General features: G+C 41.0%; 1 pseudogene; it reads left to right on the top strand.

Moving 5' to 3' along the window:
• Positions 1-1,664: 1,664 nt before the first annotated feature.
• On the top strand, positions 1,665-3,975 carry LOC109550793 (high mobility group protein B1 pseudogene; annotated as a pseudogene).
• Positions 3,976-27,028: the final 23,053 nt, after the last annotated feature.

Here is a 27,028-nt window from a genome sequence, read left to right as displayed (position 1 = left end):
CTCTCAGTGAATAAGTGAACGAAGCAGTTTGTTCACACCATGTTAATTTTCATTCACTTGAAACCATACACTGTTAAAGGTGAAAAAGATATTAGAAAATATATTTTCTAAACTGTTCATTTTTCACATGAAGAAACTTCAGCCTGCAGGGCTTTAAGAGACTTGCCCAAGGTCACAAAGAGGCAGCAAGGGGCACTGACCCTGGTCACCTGACTCATAACACCTTCTACTTTATTGTACATAAAAAGTTGTGATGCCAAAAGCCAGAGTAAGCACCTCAAGCAAAAAAAAAAAATGAGTATCTTCTTTCTTTTGCATTTTTCTATACAGGGGACTATATAGCCTCATTTGAATTCAACAAATGTGACTGAATTAATGACATCTACAGACCTGCATCTCTGCTTTGCAGTTGTGCAGTTGCCCCTTGATATCATTTTGAAGTGCATTTTAATGAGTCAATTCAGTTGACTTACATTTTTTAAAAATTCTTCAGATATATTGAAATTCTGCAAAACTCCTCTTTGGATGATGTATATTAAAGTATTTAAGTTAAAGTGTTGGCGAGGATGTGGAGAAGAGGGAACACTTGTACACCGTTGCTGGGAATGTAAATTGGTACAGCTACTGTGGAAAACATACAGAGGTTACTCAAAAAATTAAAAATATAACTACCATATGATTCAGCAATTCCACTTCTGGGTATTTATCTGAAAAAAAAATGAAAACACTAACTGGAAAATATATATGCACCCTCATGTTCATTACAACATTATTTAAAATAGCCAAGTTATGGAAACAACCTAAGTGTTCATCAATAGATGATCAGATAAAGAAGATGTAGTATATATATACAATGGAATATTACTCAGCTATAAGTAGAAGGAAAGCTTGCCATTTGCAACAACATGAATGGACCTTGAGAGCCTTATTTATGCTCAGTGAAAAAAGTCAGACAGAGAAAGACACCACATGATCTCACTTATAAGTGGAATCTAAAAACAAAACAAGCAAACAAGAAATCAAGCACACGGATACAGAGAAGAGATTGGTGGTTACCAGAGGTGGGGGCTTAGGGATGCAAAATGAGTGAAGGGGGTTAAAAAGTACAAACTTCCAGCTATAAAATCAATGTCATGGGGATGTAATGTACAGCATGGGGGCTATAGTAAATAATACTGTATTATATATTTGAAATTGCTAAGCGAGTAAATCTTAAAAGTTTTCATCACAATAAAAAAAGTGCTGTAACTATGTGTGGTGATGGATGTTAACTAGACTCACTGTAGTGATCCTTTCACAGTGTATACAAATAATCGAATCATTAGGTTGTACAGCTGAAACTAATATAATGTTATATGTCAATTGTATCTAAATTTTTTAAAAAAGAAGAATGGTAAAGCAAGCAATATCTGAACCTGAATTTTCCCATAAATTTCCTTTGGCCCTCCTCTATACTTTACTGTTTACAGCCGAAAAACTATGTATTTACAGATAATTCCTTCAAATGTCCTGTTAATGCTTGAAAGGTGTTTGCTTTCTACATAAACTGCACCTCTACAATACAGAAGTCAAGCTTAATTTTGATTCCATATTGCTTAGATGTGATACTTATTTTTAAGTCCTTGTTTTATGTAAAATTAAATAGAAATTAAATGGCCAATGTTACAGAGCGGAGAGAGTGAGGAGGCTGCGTCTGGCTCCCGCTCTCACAGCCATTGCAGTACATTGAGCTCCATAGAGACAGCGCCGGGGCAAGTGAGAGCCGGACGGGCACTGGGCGACTCTGTGCCTCGCGGAGGAAAAATAATTAAGCATGGGCAAAGGAGATCCTAAGAAGCCGAGAGGCAAAATGTCATCATATGCATTCTTTGTGCAAACTTGCCGGGAGGAGCACAAGAAGAAGCACCCAGATGCTTCTGTCAACTTCTCAGAGTTTTCTAAGAAGTGCTCAGAGAGGTGGAAGACCATGTCTGCTAAAGAGAAAGGAAAGTTTGAAGACATGGCAAAGGCGGACAAGGCCCGTTATGAAAGAGAAATGAAAACTTATATCCCTCCTAAAGGGGAGACAAAAAAGAAGTTCAAGGATCCCAATGCACCCAAGAGGCCTCCTTCGGCCTTTTTCTTGTTTTGTTCTGAGTATCGTGCAAAAATCAAAGGAGAACATCCTGGCCTATCCATTGGTGATGTTGCAAAGAAACTGGGAGAGATGTGGAATAACACTGCTGCAGATGACAAGCAGCCTTATCAGAAGAAGGCTGCTAAACTGAAGGAAAAGTACGAAAAGGATATTGCTGCATACCGAGCTAAAGGGAAGCCTGATGCAGCAAAAAAGGGAGTCGTCAAGGCTGAAAAAAGCAAGAAAAAGAAGGAAGAGGAGGAAGATGAGGAAGATGAAGAGGAGGAGGAGGAGGAGGAGGATGAAGAGGATGAAGAGGAAGAAGAAGATGATGATGATGAATAAGTTGGTTCTAGCGCAGTTTTTTTTTTTCTTGTCTATAAAGCATTTAACCCCCCTGTACACAACTCACTCCTTTTAAAGAAAAAAATTGAAATGTAAGGCTGTGTAAGATTTGTTTTTAAACTGTACAGTGTCTTTTTTTGTATAGTTAACACACTACCGAATGTGTCTTTAGATAGCCCTGTCCTGGTGGTATTTTCAATAGCCACTAACCTTGCCTGGTACAGTATGGGGGTTGTAAATTGGCATGGAAATTTAAAGCAGGTTCTTGTTGGTGCACAGCACAAATTAGTTATATATGGGGATGGTAGTTTTTTCATCTTCAGTTGTCTCTGATGCAGCTTATACGAAATAATTGTTGTTCTGTTAACTGAATACCACTCTGTAATTGCAAAAAAAAGAAAAGTTGCAGCTGTTTTGTTGACATTCTGAATGCTTCTAAGTAAATACAATTTTTTTTATTAGTATTGTTGTCCTTTTCATAGGTCTGAAAATTTTCTTCCTAAGGGGAAGCTAGTCTTTTGCTTTTGCCCATTTTGGATCACACGAATTATTACAGTGTTTATCTTTCGTATAGTTAGCTGATAAAAAGCTTTTGTGTACACACCCTGCATACTCATGATGAGGGTAATAAAAGTTTAATTGAGACAGTTTTCATCCATAACTGAAACTCAAATCTTGATCGGTTGATATCAGATTTCACATAGCCCAGGTTCATTTACAAAGTGAAGAGTAACCAATCTACTCACAGCACGGGATTATTAGAATCAAACATTTTGAAAGTCTGTCCTTGAAGGACTAATAGAAAAGTATATTCTGATCTTTACATGAGGACTCTACATCCTTTAACTCCCATTACCATGTAATGGCAGTTATATTTGCAGTTCCCACGTTTAAGACTGAGAATGTATCCCCAAAAGCGTGAGCTTAAAATACAAGACTGCCATATTACGTTTTTTTGTTGTTGTTGATAATTAGTCCCAACAAAGGCTCTGGAGAAAAAGTGCTGGCTGTAAATGTCTTCTCCTATTTATCTAAATACGGATTGTTTAGGAAACTTGAGATCCTCCATTAAAGGTATTTTTAATGGGCCAACTTTTAAAATTGTATACCACATTTTAAATTGGGTATATTTTCCTATATTATGGTTTGCCCCTTTATAAATGAAGTAGACATGAGGGAGGAAGACAAGCTTTGTATTTCAGTGTGAATTACCTGATTTATTTGAATTTGATTTTTCTCTACAAAACTCAAGCTCATTCATCAGGGTCATATGTTTATCTGCTTAACAGTTTAGGGAACAATTTGGCAATTTTGTGGTTTTTGAGATTATCGTTCTCTTAAAGTGCCAGTGTTTTAAAATAGCGTTCTTGTAATTTTACACGCTTTTGTGATGGAGTGCTGTTTTGTTATATAATTTTGACTTGGATTCTTTCCATTTGCATTTGTTTTATGTAATTTCAGGAGGAATACTGAACATCTGAGTCCTGGATGATACTAATAAACTAATAATTGCAGAGGTTTTAAAAAAAAAAAAAGAAAAAGAAATTAAATGGCCAAAACACTGGCAAAAAATAAAAGTTTACCTTAGACAGTTATGGACACTGACTTCTTCTAATACCCAAGATCAAATTACAAAGTTCCCAATTTATGCCATTAATGTAGACAAACACTAATGTCTAGCTATTCCATTCAGACTTCTTTTTTTTTTAACTTATTTATTTTATTTTACTTATTTTTTGGCTGTATTGGGTCTTCTTTGCTGCGCATGGGCTTTCTCTAACTGCGGCAAGCAGGGGCTACTCCTTGTTGCAGTGCGCAGGCTTCTCATTACGGTGGCTTCTCTCGTTGCGGAGCACGGGCTCTAGGCACATGGGCTTCAGTAGTTGCGGCACATGGGCTCAGTAGATATGGCTCACGGGCTCTAGAGTGCAGGCTCAGTAGTTGTGGCGCACGGGCTTAGCCACTCCGCGGCATGTGGAATCTTCCCAGACCAGGGCTCAATCCCGTGTCCCCTGCATTGGCAGGTAGACTCCCAACCACTATACCTCCATTCAGACTTCTGTCTCACAGTATGATGCTGAGGATAATTTGCTCTTCTCAGAGGGGAAAAGTCAAAGAAAGATGATCTTAGTGATAATCATGGTAATAACAGACAAGTGGAGAAGCAGAGGAACTGACACTGTCAATCAGTGGGAAAATAGGGCACTCAGATTCTTCTATTTTTCAATCTTCTACAAAACTCGAACACAAAGAGAAATGTTTCTTTACAGGAAAAAAAATTAAATGAATTCATACTTTACTCTTTTGAGCGATGCAAGGCAACGTGCCCTCAGGATTCATCACTGCTTCCTGCTTGTTGACCCTGTCAGTCACGAGTTTGCATTCTTCTCACAACAGAGGGCAAGTGTCTTAAAAGATTCTAAGAATTTTGTTCAAGTAAATACACAAAAAGATTTTTCAGTCATTTTCCATAGAAAGGGAAATGGCCACTTTAGAGAGATTTAATAGCCCTTAACATCACATCCGTGCACGAATGTGTGCGCAGCCTGTAAGCGAGGAGGTTATCTTTTACGCTCCTGCTAATACCCTCCATTTCCCCCTTTGTCCTGCTTATAGTTCAAACAGGCTTCAGTAGTCACATCGCTGTCATTTGGTGCTATCTCAAAGTTAAATCATAATGAGCTTCGAGATTGTTGCTTGTTTCTCTCTTGTTTCTGCAGAAATGCAGGCTCCTTTTCCATTTTGGAGGGTATGAGCCTCCAGGTTTCTATGATTGCCTCTCACGCCTTCTTTCTCCTTTTATTCTCTCTTCTTCTTTGGCTCAGAAAGCAAACTCATTACCAAACCAAATATATAAGCCTCCCACACAGAATCTGGAGGAGAAAGTCATCCCATTTAATTCAGAGGAGCTGTTTCAGAGGCCCTCCACCGTCCTCAGCTTCAGCGGCCTGCAGGCCACGCCACGTGTCACCTGACTAAATACGGGACTGTCTCTTCAGAGCCTGCTCTGTTGGCTGAACAAAATCACTGACATGGAAAAGTAACTAATTTTCTACGGAATACACTTACTCCCAAACAATTTACAATCTCAAAATTAAAATTAGTACAATAATAATTACAACAATAGTAACAACAAACACATAAGCACTTTGTGCCCGGCACTCATCAGAGCACTTCACATATATCATTTCATCTAATCCTCACAACAATCCTATGAGGTAGATCCCCTCATTATCCTTATTTTATAGATAAGTGAAGTGAGGCTCAGAAAGTTTACTAACTTGCCCAAGATCACACAGCAGCGAATGGCAAATGCAGCCTAAATTTCAAACACTCTGGTGCCAAGTTCATTCTCTTCACCCCTATGCTGTGCTGTCTCAAATTAAAGGACAAATATATCCTTTTATAATAGAGATAATAATAAAAATAGTAAGAACAAACATTTATTGAGGGCTTACTACGTGCCAGATACGTAACTTATAACAACCTTCTGGTGTTTATTATCCTCATTTTCCAAATGAAGAGACTTAGGTTAAGTAGGTGGCCAAAAATTGCGCAGCTAGTAATTGTCAGAATTAGGAAGTGAATTCATGCACCCTGACTCCTAAGTCATCTTGGTATATTTCTTCTCCATCTTACTTCCGTAAACATGAGGAAAATGAGGCCCAAAGGGGTTTAGTATTTATATAACAATAACCTGATCTAATTATTTTCAAGGTAGTTTTTCAAAAACTCAGACCAAATTCCAGGTCTTCTGAGTCTCAATTATGTGCTTTTCTCATTGTAGCTGCCCTTCCTATGTTCCTTATCAGTGAATGCTGCCCGCTCCAGTCACGTAGGAGCCCATGTTAGACACCTGAAATCATTCCTAGTTCCTCTGTAATGCTCAGCAGCCTATAGCCAATTTGTCATTATGTTCCATTGAATCTACCACCAAACACTTCTCGAATCTAAATCTTTTGCCTTTGGGATAATGTCCAAACTCCTTAATGTAGCAACTTAAGGTCCTTCACAATCTTATCTCAACTTTGTTTGCAAGTCTCTCATTACCACAAGCGACCCCACCCCATACACATAAACACACACACACACACACACACACACACACACACACACACACACTGTACATTGCACAGTAGTCATGCTAAGCTACATGAAACCCATGTTTCTTTATACCCATGCTTTTGCAAACACTATTCTCTTTGTAGGCAATATTCTTTCCCAAACTCTCCATTTTGTAAACTCCTATACAATCCTTAAAGCCTTCTTTTGCTTACCCAGGCAGATCCAGTCTCTGCTTCCTTGATATTCCCATGTCACTTTTGTAGTATTTATCACACTGTGTTAGCATTTCTTATCAGACTGTAAATTCTAGGAGGGCAAGAACTTTGTTTTAAATTCCTTTGCATCTCTATCACCTAACACCATGCCTGCATCATACTAAAGGTTTAATAACTGAGAGTTCAGTTAAATTGAACTTCTCTTACACAACAGCTGCCTTTATTGGTCTAGCTCCTTGCTACTGAAAGTGGGATCTAAGAGTAAGGCCCTATGGGACTAGTATTTGAATCTCCCTTGTACTTAGTTATAACTTGAAATACTCAGGAATGTATTTTCCTTTCTTACCCAACTAGTATAACTGAGATTAATTTTTATTAATACCAGTCTTCTAAAATTTGTGGGAGTTCACAGATATGCAAAACTTTGCAATCAGATATTATTTCTCTAGGATGGCCAACAATTGAGATACTATATTAGGGTAACTTTCCCTTCTCAGTTAAAAACAAAACCACTCATGAAAAATCAGAGTTATATTGAGGAAGATAAATAAAAACTTAAAAGTTCTCTTTCAACAATTACAATAGAAATATAAATACTCCAAGTTGAAAGTTTAAATTGGCCTTGGAATTCCAGCTAAATTAATACATACATAAAAATATACAGAGTATATTTCCTTATTAGTTTTTAAGCACAGAAGATGAGCAGCAGAAGGAGTTGATAGTGTTTCACAGTTAGAACTGCTAAGGACCTAAAAATGATTTTTTAATTAGTTTTTCTTCCCAATTCTGGGTGGCAGGAGCATATGGCTACCCATTCATTTTAAAGATGAAGAGAATAAAGCACAGAGAGTTAAATGATTTGCTGAAATTACCCAAACTACCACCTTCTGGTAGTAAACTAGTAGTAATCACTCATTGGGGCTTATTCTGTGACTGACAGAGTGCTAAGAATTTCTATGAATTATCTTATTCCTCACATGAATACCATGAGGTAGGTGCTAGCCTACTTCCTCAACTGTAATATCCTTTTATTAAAAAACATTTTCACATCTCTAAAATAGGTGAATTTTACAATCAATGTTGTGTCATAGTTTGATTGGCAGGCATTTTTCTTCATTGGTTGTATAAAAAGTAATGTTAACATCCTAGATCTAAGAAAATACAGTATCAGCCCAATTTTTGCAGGTGAAGAAATGTGACCTTGGAGAAATAAAGTCAGCTTGTCCAAAGTCAAACAGCCAGTAGGTGGCAGAGTCAGGATTTGAACCCAGGAATTTGACTGGAAGCCCACATGCTCAACCATCTATGGTACCACCTTCGATAGTTAATTCACACTCACGGCATCTGAAGTTGCTGGTGTAGTAAAGAATGCTCTCCATTGGCTCTAGAAGACGGTTGTCTCTGGTTGCCAGGGTCATTGAGAAGAGTGATGACTGATGAATGAATGAAAAATTGAGTTTCCCTTAGCAGGTGGCCTTTGACTTCTTGGGGGTTCCTGCAGTGATACAAAGCATCTATTAGTAGGAAAGGCCTGTGGGAAGTGCATGTTCTTCCCAGAGGCTACAGTTGGGTTGCAACACCTTCCAGCAGGTGCCATGGGGTCACACCTCTCGCTTTCATCCCCCAGCTCTGCATCTCCCTCTTGCAAAGGCAGCCAAGTATGGACCAAGCTCTGATTAGATCATCATCCTCTATGAACACATTCTACTTCCTAACATAAAGCCTGAATCTTCTCTAAACTGTGAAAAGCCTTCTAAGACCACAGTTAAGTTTCCATTATTGGTTATGTTTTAGAAAACAAACTTGGCAAGACTTAAACTTGGCAATAACAAAATAGATATGTATTTTTCATTAAGGAGCGTTAGAATGCAGTTGTCTGCAGGAATTGGAATGTGTCAGCTGCTCAGAGAGAGACACACAGTTGATATGGGGAGCAGTGTGACTAATTAGGTTTTCTTTTGTGAAGGAATTGGTTTGTATTGATTCATTTACATCTGATGTAACTCAGCAGTCCTCCCTCTGCCCAGGGAAGCCTGCCTGGACTGGTAAGTGATAAGAAGACTGGCTCACTGGGGCTATGTCTACCTCACTGCTAAATCCGGTTTTCAGGGCCATGGTGACCAGATCACCCTTACTGGTGTCCATTCCCTGCTTAGACACAGGCCAGTCCTATGAGCTACCCCTGCTGGCTGGATATGGAAGGCCTAATACCAGGGCTGCCTTGAAAAGTCACTGGAGAATGCTCAGATTCTGAGCTGCAGAGAGTTTGTGCTTTCCTGATTCAATAAACTAAACCAAAAGGGACCCATCCTATATCTTATGTTAGGAAAAGCTCACTCCCTCTCTAGATGCAGACCACTACCGTCACGCCCATCACAGGTAGAAGAATCTCTCCAGTGACAGAACTCAGCACTAGAGTTAATATATCAAAAAACTATGCATGGGCTTCCCTGGTGGCGCAGTGGTCGGGAGTCCGCCTGCCGATGCAGGGGACACGGGTTCGTGCCCTGGTCCAGGAGGATCCCACATGCCGCCGAGTGGCTGGGCCCATGAGCCATGGCTGCTGAGCCTGCGTGTCCAGAGCCTGTGCTCCGCGGCGGGAGAGGCCACAGCGGTGAGAGGCCTGTGTACCGCAAAACAAACAAACAAACAAAAAAAAACACCCCAAAAGTATGCAGACAAAGCATTCAGGGCAACTTTTGGCATCAATAGTGCTTTTCAAAGAGAATTAGGAGGGGTGGATCTCAGATATGGTTTTGTAACTAATTAGCTGAATGTCCTTGATCAATTGACTGAACTTCTCTGGGTGTCTTTTATTTGTAACATTTCATATTAAAGATGACACTAGTAAATTTATCATCTCTAGAGCCCATGCAGAGTCATTTCTCCCAAGAGACTAGTGGTTTTGCACTGAGTTATCCACACTCTTTTGCCCAGAAACCGTTGTCTTCAATACACACCAGTACTGAGTCACTAAGAGCAGTCTGAAGTTCTGCAACCATGAACAGCATTTATTTCTGTAAAAACGGGCTCAGAGAGATTAGGTAAAGTCACCCATAAGTAGTAAGAGTGAGATGCTAACCCATGTCTGTCTCAATCCCAGAGTCACTCCTTTGTTACTACTCTACTGCCAGTAGGCTATGGACCCGGGAGAAAGGAGTTCCTGAAACAGTGAATCTCCAGGAAGGGAGAACAGAAGTCCCACTTGGGCATGCCACGGAGTTTTTTTGGTTTTTTTAATTTATTTATTTTAATTTACTTATTTTTGGTTGCTTTGGGTCTTTGTTGCTGCGTGCGGGCTTTCTCTAGCTGCGGCGAGCAGGGGCTACCCTTCATTGCGGTGCACAGGCATCTCATTGCGGTGGCTTCTCTTTGTTGCGGAGCATGGGCTCTAGGTGCACAGGCTTCAGAAGTTGTGGCACGCAGGCTCAGTAGTTGTGGCACGTGGGCTTAGTTGCTCCACGGCATGTGGGATCTTCCCGGACCAGGGCTTGAACCTGCGTTCCCTTCATTGGCAGGTGGATTCTTAACCACTGCACCTCCAGGAAAGCCCTGCCATGGAGTTTATAGAGAAACTAGAAGACTTTTAGAGAAACTACCAGAGACAAAAAGCATAAACTTTTTAGTACTAAAACAGGTGGTAGAACAGAAGCAGCTTCCTGGGAATGGAAATGTCCAAAGAAGACCAAGCCGGGTCAAAGTAACCATCATGGCAGAGCATAGGAAATGCTGCCAGATCAGGTTCAAGTGAGCACAGAGAGAACAGTTTCATCCCTACACTCTGTGAGCAATCTTAGGACCCAAGCAGAAAGGGCTTTGTCATCTTACTGACCGCCAGCCTGCCCTTGGCAGTTGTGATTTCAAATAAGTAAGGATCTGTATTGAGTAAGGTTTTTTGGGTGCAAACCACAGGAACTGACTCTAGCTAATTTGAACAACAAATTAAAAAGAAACCTTAGGAAGTACATGGGGCAGTTCACAAAAATTAAAGGAAAGCTAAACCTTAGATTTTAGAGCAGTCCAAAATAAGGGCAGCTTAGACAATCTCAATAGTAGGACCATTGGACAGTCACTTCAGGTCACTCTTCCAAAAACAAGCCATCCTTGGGTCAATCTGTTTAAGATTTAAATTCCTGAAGAAAATATCTGATTGGGCTGGCTGTTCATGTGGGGTGTGTGTGTGTGTGTGTGTGTGTGTGTGTTAGGTCTTAAAAGATTACAGTAATAATGTATTTAAAGTATTCATCAGCTTCTAGGTTATATAAACAATTTTAACGCAAACATTCCTTAGGGCATCTTTCCCATTGCTCCCAAGATATCATCTCTTTCTGTTGCTATAGGCATAGATGGCTTCACTCCATTCTGTCTTCTCTGGACCATGACAGAATTCCAGAATTTCTCACATTTCTTGTACTTGGGAAAGTGAAACACCTTTCCCTGTCATAATTATTTTCATCCAAACATCTGCAGAATCATCGGATTCTGACAAGCACACGTGCACACACTAAGAAAGGACATGCTCCAGGCGAAAGTCTCATCAAGAGCTGCTTGCAGTGTGGGAAGGGTAGTTTTACCACCAGGAGGGAAGGAAGGGCAGGCAGAAACAGTGGACATCCACTGCAGGGTCCCAGACCAGCAGTTCTACAACAGAACAAAGAGGGCAGATTGTGTGCCCTTCCAGGAACTATACCTGGAAAGTTCCTGGGAACCAGAGGCTATGCCAAGCTGAAAGAAAATCCACGCATGCAAGTAAGTGCTGGGGAATAGGAGGAACTCAGGAATCAGATATTCAGAGCAGAACTGGTGGACAGAAAGCCTGGACAGTGTGACCAAATTTCACCCCAGCCAGAATCATCTTAAATATGTCTTGCTACAGTTGCGTTCATATAGAACCTGGGTTAGCCGAGAGAGAGAGAGACAGAGAGACAGAGAGACAGAGAGACAGAGAGAGACAGAGAGAGACAGAGAGAGAGACAGAGAGAGAGAGAGACAGAGAGAGAGAGAGATATGTGAGGTGTTTAGGAGTTGGGTAACGGAAAATAGTACTAAGTCTTGCCAATGACAAGACAGAGAAAGCTGAAACAATTAGTTCTGCCCCTGGAGAGCAGGTAGACTCGAGTCAAACAGGGCAGGAATTATCTCTGGGAGCCCCCAGTTGTGCCCCAATACACACTAACAGACACAGACACACACACCACCACCACCACCACCCTGGGGTAAAACCAAGGAATAGATGCTATTGTCTTCAGTTTCTCCCTATCATTCTTCAAGAACTTAGATTAGTGTCCTTGACTTTCAAACTCTCGTCCCCCATGTTTTTTTATATTTGCAAACTCATTTAGAACATGTTATGCTTTTGCACTTTAAGACATTATCTTTTATTCCAACTCTGGAATAAAATATTTTATTGCTAAAACGTAGTGGAAAGAGCATTTTATTTGGTGTCAGAGGACTTAGGTTGATGAATCTAGGCTGGACACTCATCGTCAGGCTGTTCTCCCCTTGGTTCTCCATCACTGCAGGGTGAAGGGCAAGACAACGAACTGTGTTCACTCATCTTTCTCTCTCCTTGGCCACTCCGATCCTCAAGGTCTAACCTTCATTCTAAGCTGCTCTACCTTGTAACTAAATCATGTCCAGCCCACGTGAAGACAGTGTGGCATAGAGGAAAGGATCCAATTGCCCCAGTTCAAGCCCTAACTCTACCACTGATGAACTGGAAAGCTTTAGACAAATTACCTCACTAAGGCTCTGTTTCACAATCTGTAAAATCCTCTCTTTCCAGAAGTCCGTGAAATAGTTTATAAAGAAAGAAATGCCCACCGTAGCACCTGATGGCTATTATCATTACCTCTCACGCAAAGCCTTCCCTGACCAACCCTTTCCACTGATCTCTCCTTTCTCATCATACCTTTGGATGAATTCTCTGTATCATTTAGATAGTCATCCAATGCTCTGGGCTGCTAAAATATTACCTTTCTTCTAACACCAACATCAAAAATGTCCCCAATGTATTGTTTTAAAAACCTATTTGACAATGATCTGGTATGTTCTTTTTCCAGGAAATATCCTTTTAATTAAACTCTCCCATCAGCATGAAGTCCTATGACTTAGCAGCATGAGTAAGATGTTTAAAAAAGACCATTTTGAGTAAGAGGTTTATAACTATATGCTAAAATACCTAAGTCTGCTCCTTTTCCTTTTTAATTTAACCCAGAAAGGCTCTTCATGTACATATACTCAATTTCTGAACCTTGGGATAAGCATATATTTCCTGACTACCCGGAGTTAGTTGCTTCTCTTTTCCTGCTATTAATCCTAGTCACACCATCCACAGCCTGGCAGTCCTGTGTCCTAGTTGTGCACATCACCCTCTGTGTTTCAGTTGTGCTCAGCATTGGGATTTGTTAACCTAGGAAAAATGCAGAAGTGGGTGGAAATAAGAGCCAGGCTTTGTTGGAAACCTTGCCTGTAGTCCTCCCCTGTTACACCTCCCCAGGCACCACAGCCCTCTAAGGAGTTATTGAATTTGAGTCTCCTTTCATCAATTTCATCTAAAGTCCAGCAACAGCTGCTGCATTTGAGAAAAAAGGCAACGAGTGAGGAAGTTCAGAGCTCTAATATGAATTCAGCAAGTTCAAGTCAGAGACACAATTTGGCTTTCGTGGAGGAGATGAAAGGGCATGGTGGATGGCTTCCCTGGGTGGGAGGGAAATGAAGTCTGAAGGCTCTTTCTGCTGAGTGTGCTTATTGTCAGGTGTCTGGAAACAGATCCCTAAAAATTGAGCAACATCAAAGGACTATTCATCAAAGCTGGAATTCCATGCAGTCTGTATTAGAAACCACGTCCTCTCTCCAGACCCAGGAGAATCTGCACAGGCGGAGACAGTCTTCACTCCTGCTTATTGGTGTAAATCAATGATACTCAAAATGCGGAGGGGAGAAAAAGATAAATACCAGGAAAGTCAAGGTCTCTGAGAGCTTTATGGCCTTTTGAAATTCTTAAGAAAATCTCTACCTCCTTCTTTCCTTTCCTAGGAAGGCTCTCGCTAGCACCAAAAATAGGTTTATAGCTCTTACTATTTGTAAAAGGTAACACACTGAATGCCAGCAGTGATATCACACAGTGTACGGTTAGATCCGATCTCTGTCCTGTGGGCTCACATTCCCACTGAGATATAAATGAGAGAAAGGAAACAAAGGCCCTCAGGAGCAAGTACGTGCATAGTATTTACACATGTTCTCTTGCTTTCTCCACCGAGCTGCGGGAGAGTGGTGAGCTCTGCATCCAAAACAGCCCCTTGCCTCTAGAAGGTACTCCAAGAATTGGAAGAAGAGAAGTTGCACTTTGTTTTAGCTACTTTTGAATGCTAGATGAAAACTGAGGGGGTTTGCCATGGTCACAGATGGTAGACAGATAGGCAGAAAGGAAATGCCAAAGGCTACATCTATCTGTGATGAAGGACAAAGCCATGATTGGCAGACAAACTTCCCACCACATTTTCTTTTTTTTTTTTTTTTAATATTTATTTATTTTTTTATTCAGCTGTGCCGGGTCTTAGTTGCGGCACGTGGGATCTTCATTGCGGCATGCGGGATCTTTTAGTCGCGGCATGCAGGCTTTTAGTTGCAGCATGTGGGATCTAGTTCCCTGACTAGGGATCGAACCCGGGCCCCCTGCATTGGGAGGGCGGAGTCTTAACAGCTGGACCACCAGGGGATTCCCCCCACCACATTTTCTTGAGAAGCAGAATGCATGCTATGAAGTATTGGGTTGGGTACAGATTCATAATAGACTCGATACTGCAATTAAAGTTCATGACTTTTTCCACATGATCTCTAAGCCCAAGACCATGTGAAAAACAACAATGGATGAAATGTTTCTCCCTAAAAGATCTTGGTGAGACAACAGTTGATGATTCAAGGTTATGCATTAAAGGTTATGAGCCCAGATGTATCTTCCAATAAGGACAGAAAAATAGGAGTCAGTTTTGGACATTGCCAAACACTGTGATGTCTTTGCCAGACAAATCTTGTCTTAACTTTAAAAGCATTTGAGAAATGGGATGCTTCTCTACAGTATAGCTTCCTGTAGTTTTCATAGAAGAAAACCAAATGTTGCAGAATTTGAAGGGAACAAAAATCATCCAGTCCAATTAAGTTTTCAAGTGAGAACTGAGTTCTCTCAAATGAGGTCTTTTCAAGAGGAAACTGGATCCACATTTCCTACAATATTTGGGGTATGGCTTCAAGTAGACTTCTCTTCCTTATGGTCTCTGACCCTCTTCCAGGAAGTAACAGCTAAATGCAAAATCAGGATGAGGTCTTACTGGGAGGGCAGTCTCAACAGGAAGACTGTTCCAGGGAGTAGTCCTTCTGGGAAATAAATCCCCACACTTCAGTGACAACTGTGGGAAATGCTCTCAACAGACTTGCTACAGAGCAGCCACTGGGAGTGGGGTGGAAGATGTCACTGCCTGTCAGACACACAGCTTTTACTTATGTTTCTTAGGAAAACAGTACATGTCCCTTCTGTTTCCCACTGAGAGTGAATTACTCTTGCCTGCGCTCAAGCAGAGAGAGGCTGACGGGGCTGGGAGGGCTCAGCTACAGCCTATTTAACTGAAGTTGCCTTTAAAGTTTGTTAACAACAAGAAAAACTCTGTGCTCCCATCTATGTATATATCCAAGCTCAGATAAAGGAGAAAAAAGCTGGTGCAGAGGGACTTCTCTGGTGGTCCAGTGGTAAAGAATCCGCCTTCCAATGCAGGGGATGTGGGTTTGATCCCTGGTCAGGGAACTAAAATCCTACATGCCACGGGGCAACTAAGCCCACACACCACAACTATTGAGCCCGCGCCCCTCAACAAGAGAGCCCACGCGCCCTGGAGCCCCAGGCACCACAACTAGAGGGAGAAAACTCCATGTGCCACAATTAGAGAGAAACCTGCGTAGACCACGGCCGAAACGAAAAGATCCCTCATGCCTCAACAAAGATCCCATGTGCCACAACTAAGACCCGAAGCAACCAATAAAGAAATTCCTTTCTTAAATTTTAAAGTTGGTGCACAAAAATGCCTTCATTTGACAAATGTAAATGTTACTGACTTGATATCTAAAAACTCTTAAAGTTGTTGATGTAAAAGTTAAAATGCAACCTGAAAATGATTAAATCTATATTCTCTGATAGTTCAAATGTCTTGCTCACTTGCTCACACACCCACAAACAAAGTGACTTTCCTGGAGGTCAAACTGTACACAGCCTAGCTCGGCAAAGGAAACAGCAAACGTTTCCTCCCACTCTGTATCGTTACCGTCGGTGTTTAGCATTAGTGCAGCATGGCACTGCACTTTGGGTTGTTATTTATAAGCATTCCTATCAGCCGGCCCTGAGCAGTAACCTTCTTTTAGAGGTCAGGTCAGAGAATGCCAGTTTGCAAAAGAGTCACATGGAGGCCAAGTTTTGAGCAGAATCTCAAATCAAGAAGCAATATTTGAGTACATATCTTTGAAACAAGAACTAAAAATAAGGTAGATAACCGTCATACTCCCAAACCCAGTTGTTAATCATCTAGGTTGTTTCTTTTAGAAAAATTTTCAGGCCAAATCCATAGCAGTTTATTACCAATCCCTAGTATCTTTGTCTTTATTCACTATTACAATCAGCTCTAGGCACTTCTAACATGAGTTTCTGTTATGAAATAGCATTAATATAAAAAGCCTACATACTTGGAATTATCCTTCCATCAGTCTCACAAAGCCTGGTTTTATTTTACTACTCAAAAGCCATATTTGTATCTTAATTGTCCAAATCAACTGACCTAATTATTGTTGACATATTTTAACCATTGTTCAATTAGTTTAGATAAGTAAGAGTTGGTAACTTTGTATGTCCCTGTCACAATTTTAAAAGACAAAAGAACAATTTCGACATTCAATGATTTAGTATTAACTTTCAATGGAAAGCAGAAACAGTAAAGAAAAAGAAAAGCAAACTCAGCATCACATGCCATGATTTGTCAACTGTAAAGCACAATACAAATGTTTGTTGGTGTTGATGATGGTGAAGGGAATGATGTGGAGGAGGAGACAGTTGTCATTTCCACAGAGAAGTACCAAGTGTCATTTCTGGTCCTTAGTTTCAATGACGTAGACAATCAGCCTTGACTAATCTTAAACTGGTTTTGAAAAGTTCTGGTTGTACAACAGGGCTTGTGGCCTGGTCTGGAAGTTTAAGCTTCTGATTGCAGATAAGTTGACCCTATAACAGATATTTTGCTGGAGTGACAGGATCTCAATCATTTATCTAGTCTTTGATCTTGGAACTTCCCAAATGGCAGAAAGACTCAGAATGTCATAAAATGTAGCTGGAAATAACCTGGGACTAACTTGTTTTTTTTTGGAAGCAAAGGACACTGAAAACAGCTGGCTCTTTTTCAGAATCAGAACATCCAATAACTTGCAGTGATTTTAGCCAGGTACAAAATGTGAACATTTTGAACTCAGATTGTAACCCATTAAAGCTTTCCTATCTGAAATTCTGCAGCAACCATGAAAACAAGCACTAACTTGTGTACTTTGGGCCTAAAGAAAATTAGACAATAAGCTTAAAAAAGCAAACTCCGGTTTCTTTCTTTGTGCTATTCCCATGAATATCTGTACAGATAGCCTATAAACATCATGCAGAAAAGCACCACCATCCCATTCAAATGCCCTCTTTTCTGGTACAACATCCCTTCCCATCATTACCTCCGAGTATTTATTTTCTTAACTTATGGTGCTGCTTCCCCACCTACACACCACCCCCACTCTACCCCCAATCCTAATTATCTATCTCAGGTCATTGACCCTGAATAACTGGATAACTGTCTGATCATCCAGCCACTGCTGAGACATGGATAGTAAGGCTGTGTCATGTGGTGAAAGGGCCACAGACTCTGGAGTCAGACTGCCTGGGTCCAAATCTCAGCTTTGCCAGTTTCTTGCTACTTGACCTTGGGCAAGTTACTGAACCTCTCTGTGTCTCAGCTTCCTCCTCTGTAAATTGGGCATGAGAAAATTGCTTCCCCCGTAGGCTGTCATAACGATTGAATGAGTGAATACATGTAAAGTGTGTGGAGTAGAACCTAGAATATAGTAAGCATTCTACAAGTCCAAGATATTTTTCATCATTAAGGGCAAATGTTGAACAACCTTGCTGATGTCCTATTTCTGAAAAATACACTGCCTCTCTCTGGACAGGCAGGCAGCTCTCTGAACAGCTTTTGGCCCCTGACACTCCCTGGCCCTCCTTACACGCTACAGATGGGACCACAGCCACCAAGCTCTCTGGTGCAAGCACCCCCGGACTCTATTCATCCAGCTGTCACTCATATACCTCCTAACCTATCCCTCTGGCCACCACTACTCACAAGTGTCTCTAGAATGGGTACAGATTCAAGTAAAATTTTGTTGGGCAATGAAGGAATAAGATTGCTAATATTAGTAAGAGAACTAAAGCAAGGTTTCTTGTCTGTCTCCGGTCTGAATACTCCAGAGGGTAAATACCTTAGAACTGCAACAGGTCATTGCCAAGAAGCACTTTCTTTTCAGCATCATTCATCATATGATCTGCATAAACATTCTACCCCTCTCCTTCTCCTTGGCAGAAACATCCATTCAGTTCTCCTCTAGCCAAACCCCTGTTGCTTACTTAGAGGCTGGATCTCAACTATCCCTATTAAGGCTTTTTACCTTCTCCGAAAAGCCCTAAATTGGCCCACTTCTCCCCAACATTTCCTGCAGGTAGAAATTTAAAACCATGTAGGAGGAAGGAGAACCAGAGGCCAGTGGAGAAATGAGCTGGGACGAGCTAGATTCTCATTTCACCTTACATTTCTGACCAGCCAGTTTCTGAGGGTGTTTGTATCACATTTGCTACTTGTGCTGTTTCCTGAGAAGGAGACAGAAGGAAGATAGTGACCAGGAATGGCAAACATGGCAGGTCCAGTTTGAAAACTGACTTTGGAATGAATTTGTTTTTCTAACAGCAAAGATTGGAGAGCAGATACCAACATGCAAAGTGCTGATCGTTTTCCACTTCTAAAAAATTGAATAACAGGCTGTAAAGCAACCTATCCTATAATAAAGAATATATTATGTTCTACCATGAGAAGGAAATAGTCAATAAGTATTTTTGAAAATAAGATCTTAGGATCCTCCAGGATCCACAAGGTACTCCATTATAATTTTCTTTTAATTTTGTGACTTTATGGCAATTATGTCTTTAAAAAATAATGTAAGCATTGCTATAGGCTGAATGTCTGTATCCCCCCCAAATTCATAGGTTGAAATCTAATCACCAGTGTAAAGGTGTTTGTAGGTGGGACCTTTGGGAGATGATTAAGCCATGAGTGTGGAACCCTCACAAATGGGATTGGTGCCCTTATAAAAGAGGCCCCAGAGAGTGTCTCAGCCCCTTCTGCCATGTGAGGACATAGCACCAAGAAGCCAGCCCCTCACCAGACATCAAGTCTATTGGTGCCTTGATCTTGGACTTCCCAGCTTCCAGAAGTGTCAGAAATAAATGTCTGTTGTTTTTAAACCATTTAGTCTATTTTTGTTATAGCAGCCCAAACAGACTAAGACAAACATATTCTGGATCTCAGGCTTCCAAAGTCTCAAAAGCCACCAAAGATTGAGAAATCCATAGAACAGTTCACTCTTGAACAGAAAATATGGAAAACACGTATAAAACTCTAATCTAACAGATGCAGATAAGAAAAATGGCAGCCAAAATAAAAGTATCTTTGAATTTGTTATTTCAATCTTTTCATGAAAATTCTCAATTTTACTTCAGATAGTGTCACTTTTGCATGCTCTGTCCATAATTTTTATAGGAAAGACATTTTTTCTGACTCACAGTCAACTCAGGTGATTCTAATAACAGTTTCCAAGCCTTACCTCTTGTCTGATTGGGCTGAGCAGAAGCTGATAACCAGGTTCCAGGAGTAGTTCCACCTTTGCTACAAGGGCAAATACTCAACTAACATTTTTACTTACCTTTGGTTTGATGTTTCCCCCTCCTTGATCCTCTAAATTAGTTTAGTGAAAGATGCATTCCTCCCTTCTTCTTGAATCCTTGTAAACAATGGAAGGTTTTTTACTGATTATTAGGGGAGGAGAACAGCTATCCCCACACAAACATTTTACAGAACTGAAAAGGTAGGCCAACAAAAAGAGACTGCTAGGTTATAAACTGAATTAAGATACAGAACAAAAGGAAAGATAGTAATTTCTTTAATCACAACCTCCATAATAAATCTCTTCTCTTCCATTTCTTAATTGGCTCAGTCATTTGTTCAACAAATATTGATGGCAATTATGACCACAGGCACTATTCTTGGCCCCAGATATCCAGCAGTGACAAAACCAAGGCCCTGCTCTCATCAAGTTCACATTCTAGTTGTGGGAGCTGGTGGAAATAGACAAGAAATAAACATGCGGGGGGGGGGGGGGGGGGCGGGGGGGGGTGATGCTAAGTACTAGGAAGAAAAATGAAGCAGGCTTAGGGAGCAGAATATGATGGAGGGAGGGGGTGTTATGCAGGGTGGTTATTATGCCTTTCTCATTAGGCAAGACTGCAGCTGAGGCTTAAAGAGAGCAGGGCAGCAAGTCACTCAAATATGTGGGGACAGCATATCCCAAAGAGAAGGAACAGTATGAAATCCTGGAAGCTAGAGGGTGTTTGGAATGTTCTAGGAAGAGTCAAGAGGTCACTGTGCCTGGAGCAGTGAGAGCAAGGGGACAGGGATGACCCATGAGGTCAGGGAGATGGCAGAGGGACAGGGGGTGTGCAGTCTTGAAACTCATGGTAAGGATTTTGCATTCTATTCAGAGTGATAAGAGAAGATTTATAGGTTTTAGTGCAGAGGAGTGACATGGTCTTATTTATATTTTTAAAAGATTCCTCTGTGGTGGGGCTTCCCTGGTGACGCAGTGGTTGGGAGTCCGCCTGCCGATGCAGGGGACGCGGGTTCGTGCCCCGGTCCGGGAAGATCCCACATGCCGCGGAGCGGCTGGGCCCGTGAGCCATGGCCGCTGAGTCTGCGTGCCCAGAGCCCGTGCTGCGCGACAGGAGAGGCTGCAGCAGTGGGAGGCCCGCGTGCCACAAAAAAAAAAAAAAAAAAAAAGATTCCTCTGTGGAATATATGCAGGGAGTGGGGAAGAGAGGAGCACAGGTAGAAGCAGAGAGAACAATTTGGAGGCTGCTGCAACAGTCCAAATGAGAGATGATGATGGCTGAGATTAGCATGGTAGTAGTGGAGGTGGTGGAAGTGAGAATTCTGATTTTATTGTGACGATTCCATCTCTGGGGGCTGCTAATGGACTAGGTGTGCAGCAGGTGAGAAAGAGGGGTCAACTGGGAGAATGGTGATGCCATTGCTCAAGACGGGGGAAGCCTACAGGAGGAATAAAAGCGGTGAGAGGTAAGAGAATCAACATTTGTTATGGACATGGCAAGTTTGAGCTTCTGTTAGAAATCCAAGTGGAGATGCTGAGGCTATAAAATATGCAAGGTTTTTCTCCCATGTGTAAAATATTCAGGAGAGCGATTTAGGCTGGAGACAGAAATTTAGGAGTCATCAGGGAAAAGACGGGATGGCCAAGGTTGCCAGATTCAGAAAATAAAAGCACAGGACTAAAAAATTATTGGTGGTCTATCTGAAATTCAAATTTAACTGGGAATCCAGTATTTTTTGTCAGCCCTGTGGGTAAGGTTGGCTGAGATCACATAGGCAGTTAATGTGGACAGAGGAAAGAGAATGGCCCAAGGAGTGAGCCCTGAGGCATTGCAAAGTAAACAGATGAGAAAGGGGAGGGAGCCAGCGGAGAGTCTAGAAGGAAACCCAGTAAAGAAAGAGTTCTAAGAAGGAAGGAGTGATCAACTGTGTCACTTGCAACTAATAGTACAGGGGGAGGAAAGTCTGACTGGAGTGGATTGAAGAAAAAAAATGGGAAAAGAGAACAAGAACGTAGGCAATACTTTTTGAGTTCTACTATAATGGGGAATATATAAGTGGGCAGTAGCTGGAGTGTGATTTGTGGTCAAAGGAAGTGTTTTTATAAGATGAAATAGTGGCCAGCAGCCAGGACAGGGGACTGAATTGGCATCCTGACCCCAGAGTGGCCATGCACTTGACACAGAGAAGCTGGTACTCTCCTGTACACAAACTCAGAGCTTTGGCAGCCAGGTTGGAGTGGAAGAACCACAGCGCGTCCCACACCAGGAGTGTCTAAAATGTGCACAGTGTAACAGCAAGTTTAACTTAATCCCCAGAATGTACCACTGTCACTGGGGTGAGAAGTGCTTCTGCATATAAATCCCTAACCCTGGGAGTTTCAGGTTTGGATGGACGCTGTGTGGCTGAGTATCTAGGGTGCTACTACCTCTGACTGCTGGAAAATCAGAGAGATCTGAAACAATGGTTTGTCGTCTTTTCAGCAATCAGAGATCTTGTTTCTCAATAGAAACAGGCATTATGGAACTGAAAATACTTATATTTCTACTGCTCAGATGCTTAGGGCTTTGAAGAGGCAGCACAAGATCTCAGGCATGTCCTTGCAGTATTCAGGTGCTGGAACAGAGGATGTGACCCAGATGAAGGGTGCAGCTGGGGGAGATTCAAGGTCCAATAGGAGACAGTCAGATGGGGGGCTAGCAGCCATTTACAAGACAGCCAGGTGTCTCCATGGCTCATGGGACCATAGATGAGAGGCACCAATGAGTCCAGTGACTTGGCTGACAGAGCAGTCTGGCACCATACACCTTCCCTCTGTATCCTCACAGGTGATGAATCTTAACAGTGCTGAGCAATACAATTAAAGAATTTAGAGAAGCAAATGTGTTCACATTTCTTCACATTTAAGAATGTGCATATTATCTTTCTGGTACTTTCTTGGGAGTGGGAGAGTCTAAGCTATACCACTTCTAAACTTATTCTAACATCATCTGTATCAAAGTTATATGATTTCCTAGGTTTACTAGAAGTTTATGGCCCATCATTGTTGATTTTATTTAATTCTTCCACAGAAACCTGGTAATAATGCCTGTTTCTGCTTAATATTGGAGACTACCCAGCTTTAAATATAACAATTAAGGTTTGCTTTAGCATATTTTATAGATTGTCTACTTATTGTGTCACTAACTTTGAGCTTTGAAAAAATGTTTTACACTTCACTCAGGGAGAGGAGCCAGCTTCATGTTTTGTACATAATATTTTCCCTTATTAAAATGACTGTACAGAAATTTGTTTATCTAGCTTACAGTTAACACCAATACTGAAATTTTTTAAAGGGTGAGTATTGCAGCATGCATGGCGATGATCGACTAAGGAGGAGGATCATGCAGGAGAGAGTGTAAAATTGCAGAAATGTCCTTGAGTAAGCAAGGTTGGGGCATGTGCAGAATCTAGCCCGCAAGTGGAAGGACTGCCCTATATAGGTGCAGGAATAGCTCACCCACTGCAGCAACAGCAAGAGCAGGTTTGTGGGTACAGATGCAGCTAGGTTATGAGTTTGGGTGGTGAGAGCATGTGGAATTTCTCTTCTGAGTGCTTGTATCCTCTCAGTGAAATAAGAAATTAGGTCATGAGCTGAGAACGAGGAGTAGGGAGGGACGTTGAAGGCTGGAGGAGAGAAGGTATGAGATGATGTTCTAGCAGGGATGGAGGGAATTGACTAGGGAAATGCTGCAAGATTGGTTGGCTACACGATCCACGTGAGGCTGTGGTAATTAATTCAGAGTAGAGCAATGGAGAAATAAGGGGGCAAGGGAATTGAAGATACATGCAAAGAAATTTGTGGGGGGGGGCAGTAAAGACTTGAGGGGAGATAATGATCAGTGCAAAGGGGATAGAGTCAAAGGATTGCAGGTGAGGCAGAAGAGCTATTGGAGTCCAACTACTGGAGGGAATGAGCCTGACAGATGGTAGATGGTGGTAGGATATCAAAATATTTGAAATTGATATTATGAAGGGAATGCATTTCCATCAACATTCTCTTTGCCTGCCGTTATTTCTAAGGTTCAATAAGAGTCAGTTTGATATTGCCTAAGAAGACTGCACAACTGCCAAGGAACGTGGTTCGGAAAAATCTCCCCTTCCCACCACCCTTCTTACTGCTTCTTCCCATCCCCTTTCCTCCCTCCCTTCACCCACCCCCCTCATAAATCTGAAATGGAATAAAACTGCTCAAATTTGAATTTAACTGAAACAGACTAAAACCAATCCCTGATGAAAGAGCATCCTTCTGTTGCTCTGAAGATGTAGAGAAAACATAAAAAGAGCATGTTGCTGATAGAAGTTGAGAGGAAAAACACAAGAAATAGTTGTCTCTGGCATCTAAGCAAGCCTGATGCTGGGTGTTTTTAGATTTATATGACTGATAAATAATACAAGATTCCCTGTAGAGGACAAATCCAAGTGAAAAATAACCAATTGAGAAGAGAGGTATGTGGTTAGTGATCTCAACAAGAAAGGATGAGCTATTCTGAAATCCAAGATATCAAATGATGATTTCTCATTTGTAAAATTATACCCTTGGCAATTATCCAGCTGCCTTTCTCTCTCTTTCTCTTTCTCTCTCTCTCTCTCTCCCTCCCTCCCTCCCTCCCTCCCTCCCTAATGGATTTACATCTCTATCCAAGTAAACTGAGGTCCCATCTGTATTAGCAGGAATTAATCCTGGAATGTTATTTTATTTGGAAAATTCTTTGTCTGTTTTTTTAAACCTTTCTATTTTTCTTCTCATTCAAACATTTCAGCAAAATTCTTCTCCATGTCTGGCATTTTTAACCAGTGGAGTAGTGGGGTCGGGGATTACTGTGCTTTTCCTTGGGAGTGATCTGATTTCAAAAGTGAAAAAAAAAATCCATCCACTTTTTTATACTAAGCATTAAACACTTGGGCATTCATATTTAGCAGAAGAAATGCAAATGGTTAATAAATACATAAAAGGATGTTCAGTATCACTGGAATGCATTTATTTAACTCATATAGTGCATATTATGTCAGGCACTGCTCTAAGCAGTGTTTAGGCACCATTCTAAATCTTTACAAACATTAACATAATTAATCCTAATAATAATATTATTTTGCAGATACTATGATTTTTCCCATTTTCAATGGGAACAATGAAACTGAGTCACAGAGAAGCTATGTAACTTGCCAGGGTCACACAGCTAGTAAGCAGCACAGCCAGCCAGGTGGGCTGTGGGTCCATGCTTTTACACACTATACTATGCAGTCTTGCCAAGGAAATGTAAATTCAAATAAGATACCATTTTCTATCCAACAGATTGGCAAAAAATTTTTAAATACTGGTAACATCAAGTGCTGGTAAGGATGCAAGCAAATGAACATTCAAATACTGTTACACCCTGTTTAAAAGGCAATCTGGCAGTATTCACTAAAATTTATAGTACACAAAACCCTCTAAGTAACATTCTACTTTGAGGACTGTGGCTTACAGAAATAAAAGCATAAGTCCATAAGGCTGTACATGAAATTGCACCAGTGTTTGTGGTGATGACAAAACTGGAAAGAGGACAAATGTCCATCACAGGAGCTATGGCTGAATAAATTGTGTTACATCCATACCATGAAACATTACGCAGCTATTTTAAAAGGCTTCGATCTATATCTATTGATCCAGAGAAAGTTTCAATAATGTGGACAGTACGATCCCATTTTTCTGAGCATATTTGACAGTTACCTCAGGAAGTAGGACGGGCAGAGCAGATTATTAAATTTCTCCATATATATTTCTGAATTGTTTGACTTTTTATATAAGCTTGCATTGTCTCTGCAATTTGAAAATCTAAGTTAAAATAATTATAAACATAAATGTAATAATCAGCATAGAAAATTTTAGATCTTCAGTTCCACATAGAAAATTATATAAATAATATGGCTTTTCAGACCAAATGTGAAAGACTCAGATTTATATTTATGAAGGTCTCTTACGTACAGGCATTGTAATTTATAGTTCTCAGCAATTACAGAAGAAACATTAATTTTCTTTAAAGGGCATTTCTGGCAATAGAGAACAGAAGGGATAATTTGCTCATTCTTTGCTTAACAGTATAACTAGCTCGTGAAGGGTAATGTTTTAAAAATCAGTGTATACAACTACTGAGCCTGCGCATCTGGAGCCTGTGCTCCACAACAGGAGAGGCCGCGACAGTGAGAGGCCGGCGCACCGCGATGAAGAGTGGCCCCTGCTCCCCGCAACCAGAGAAAGCCCTCGCACAGAAACGAAGACCCAACGCAGCCAAATAAATAAATTAAAAAGAATTTTAAAAAATAAGTAAAAAATAAAAATCAGTGTATAATCTACAATCTCCTTTTCTATTCCTTCAGTTTCACCCTCAGGTAGAGAGAAAATCCACATTTAGGAGGGAAATGGAGGGGCTGGTGGTGTTGAAAGGTTTAAAAATTCCTTTCTTCTTTGATAAAGAGGATTAGACAGACATTTTGGGGGCTTCACGTCCTTCTTTCTATGCTCTACTCTGTGTAGGGCTCAAAGAGGTAAAGTGGAAATCTGAAATAGTGGCTGGAAATGTTGGGGGCGCCGGGAAAACAGTAAGGAGATTGCCAGCGTCATTTGATTTCTGGTTGTGTTAACCACAGGCCCTTCCTGGGCTGGTGAAATTTAAAGTGCTGCTGCTGCCATCTTCAGGAGTTCACCACTGTCATATCTGAGTAAGGTTATAAGTAAGTTGGGTACAGCCTTATAAGCCTCTCCAGGAGTTCTGAATTGCAGCTACAAAACAGACACCTCAGGTTACTGCTAAAATAAGGGTAGTTCCTCCTCAAAGCTTGAGACAGTTACCTCGCAAGGCAGCTTTGGTGTATATGTTTAATGTTACGAAGTGGTAAATTTCTCCCTTTGAGAGGTCATACTAATTAAATTAAGACTTAGGGTCCCAAAAAAATCCTCAAATGTGACTGAGAAGTAAGCCAAGGCTCTAAAAAAATGGGAAGGGGGTTAAGTTAGAGCAATTTGGATGTACCTAGTGGCTCTGAACGCAATCTAGTCAGTCTCCCGGAGGACCATGTGATCAATTTCCACAGCCAACATTAAGTTTAGAGAACATTTGTAAAAAATGAATCTGTGGCTTTCCACTTTTACCTCATTTCTTGAGTGGTTTGTTCATTAACTCTAAGCCTGTCTCTCTTCTCTGAATTCTTGAGTTATGGCTAATGGATATAAAAGTCCAAATTATCTAACAGTACTCTCAATAAAT

Source organism: Tursiops truncatus, chromosome 2, assembly GCF_011762595.2.
Source record: "Tursiops truncatus isolate mTurTru1 chromosome 2, mTurTru1.mat.Y, whole genome shotgun sequence".
In the NCBI taxonomy this organism is placed as follows: domain Eukaryota; kingdom Metazoa; phylum Chordata; class Mammalia; order Artiodactyla; family Delphinidae; genus Tursiops; species Tursiops truncatus.
Note: the sequence above shows the minus strand (reverse complement) of the source record. Positions and strands in the feature narration are given on the sequence as shown.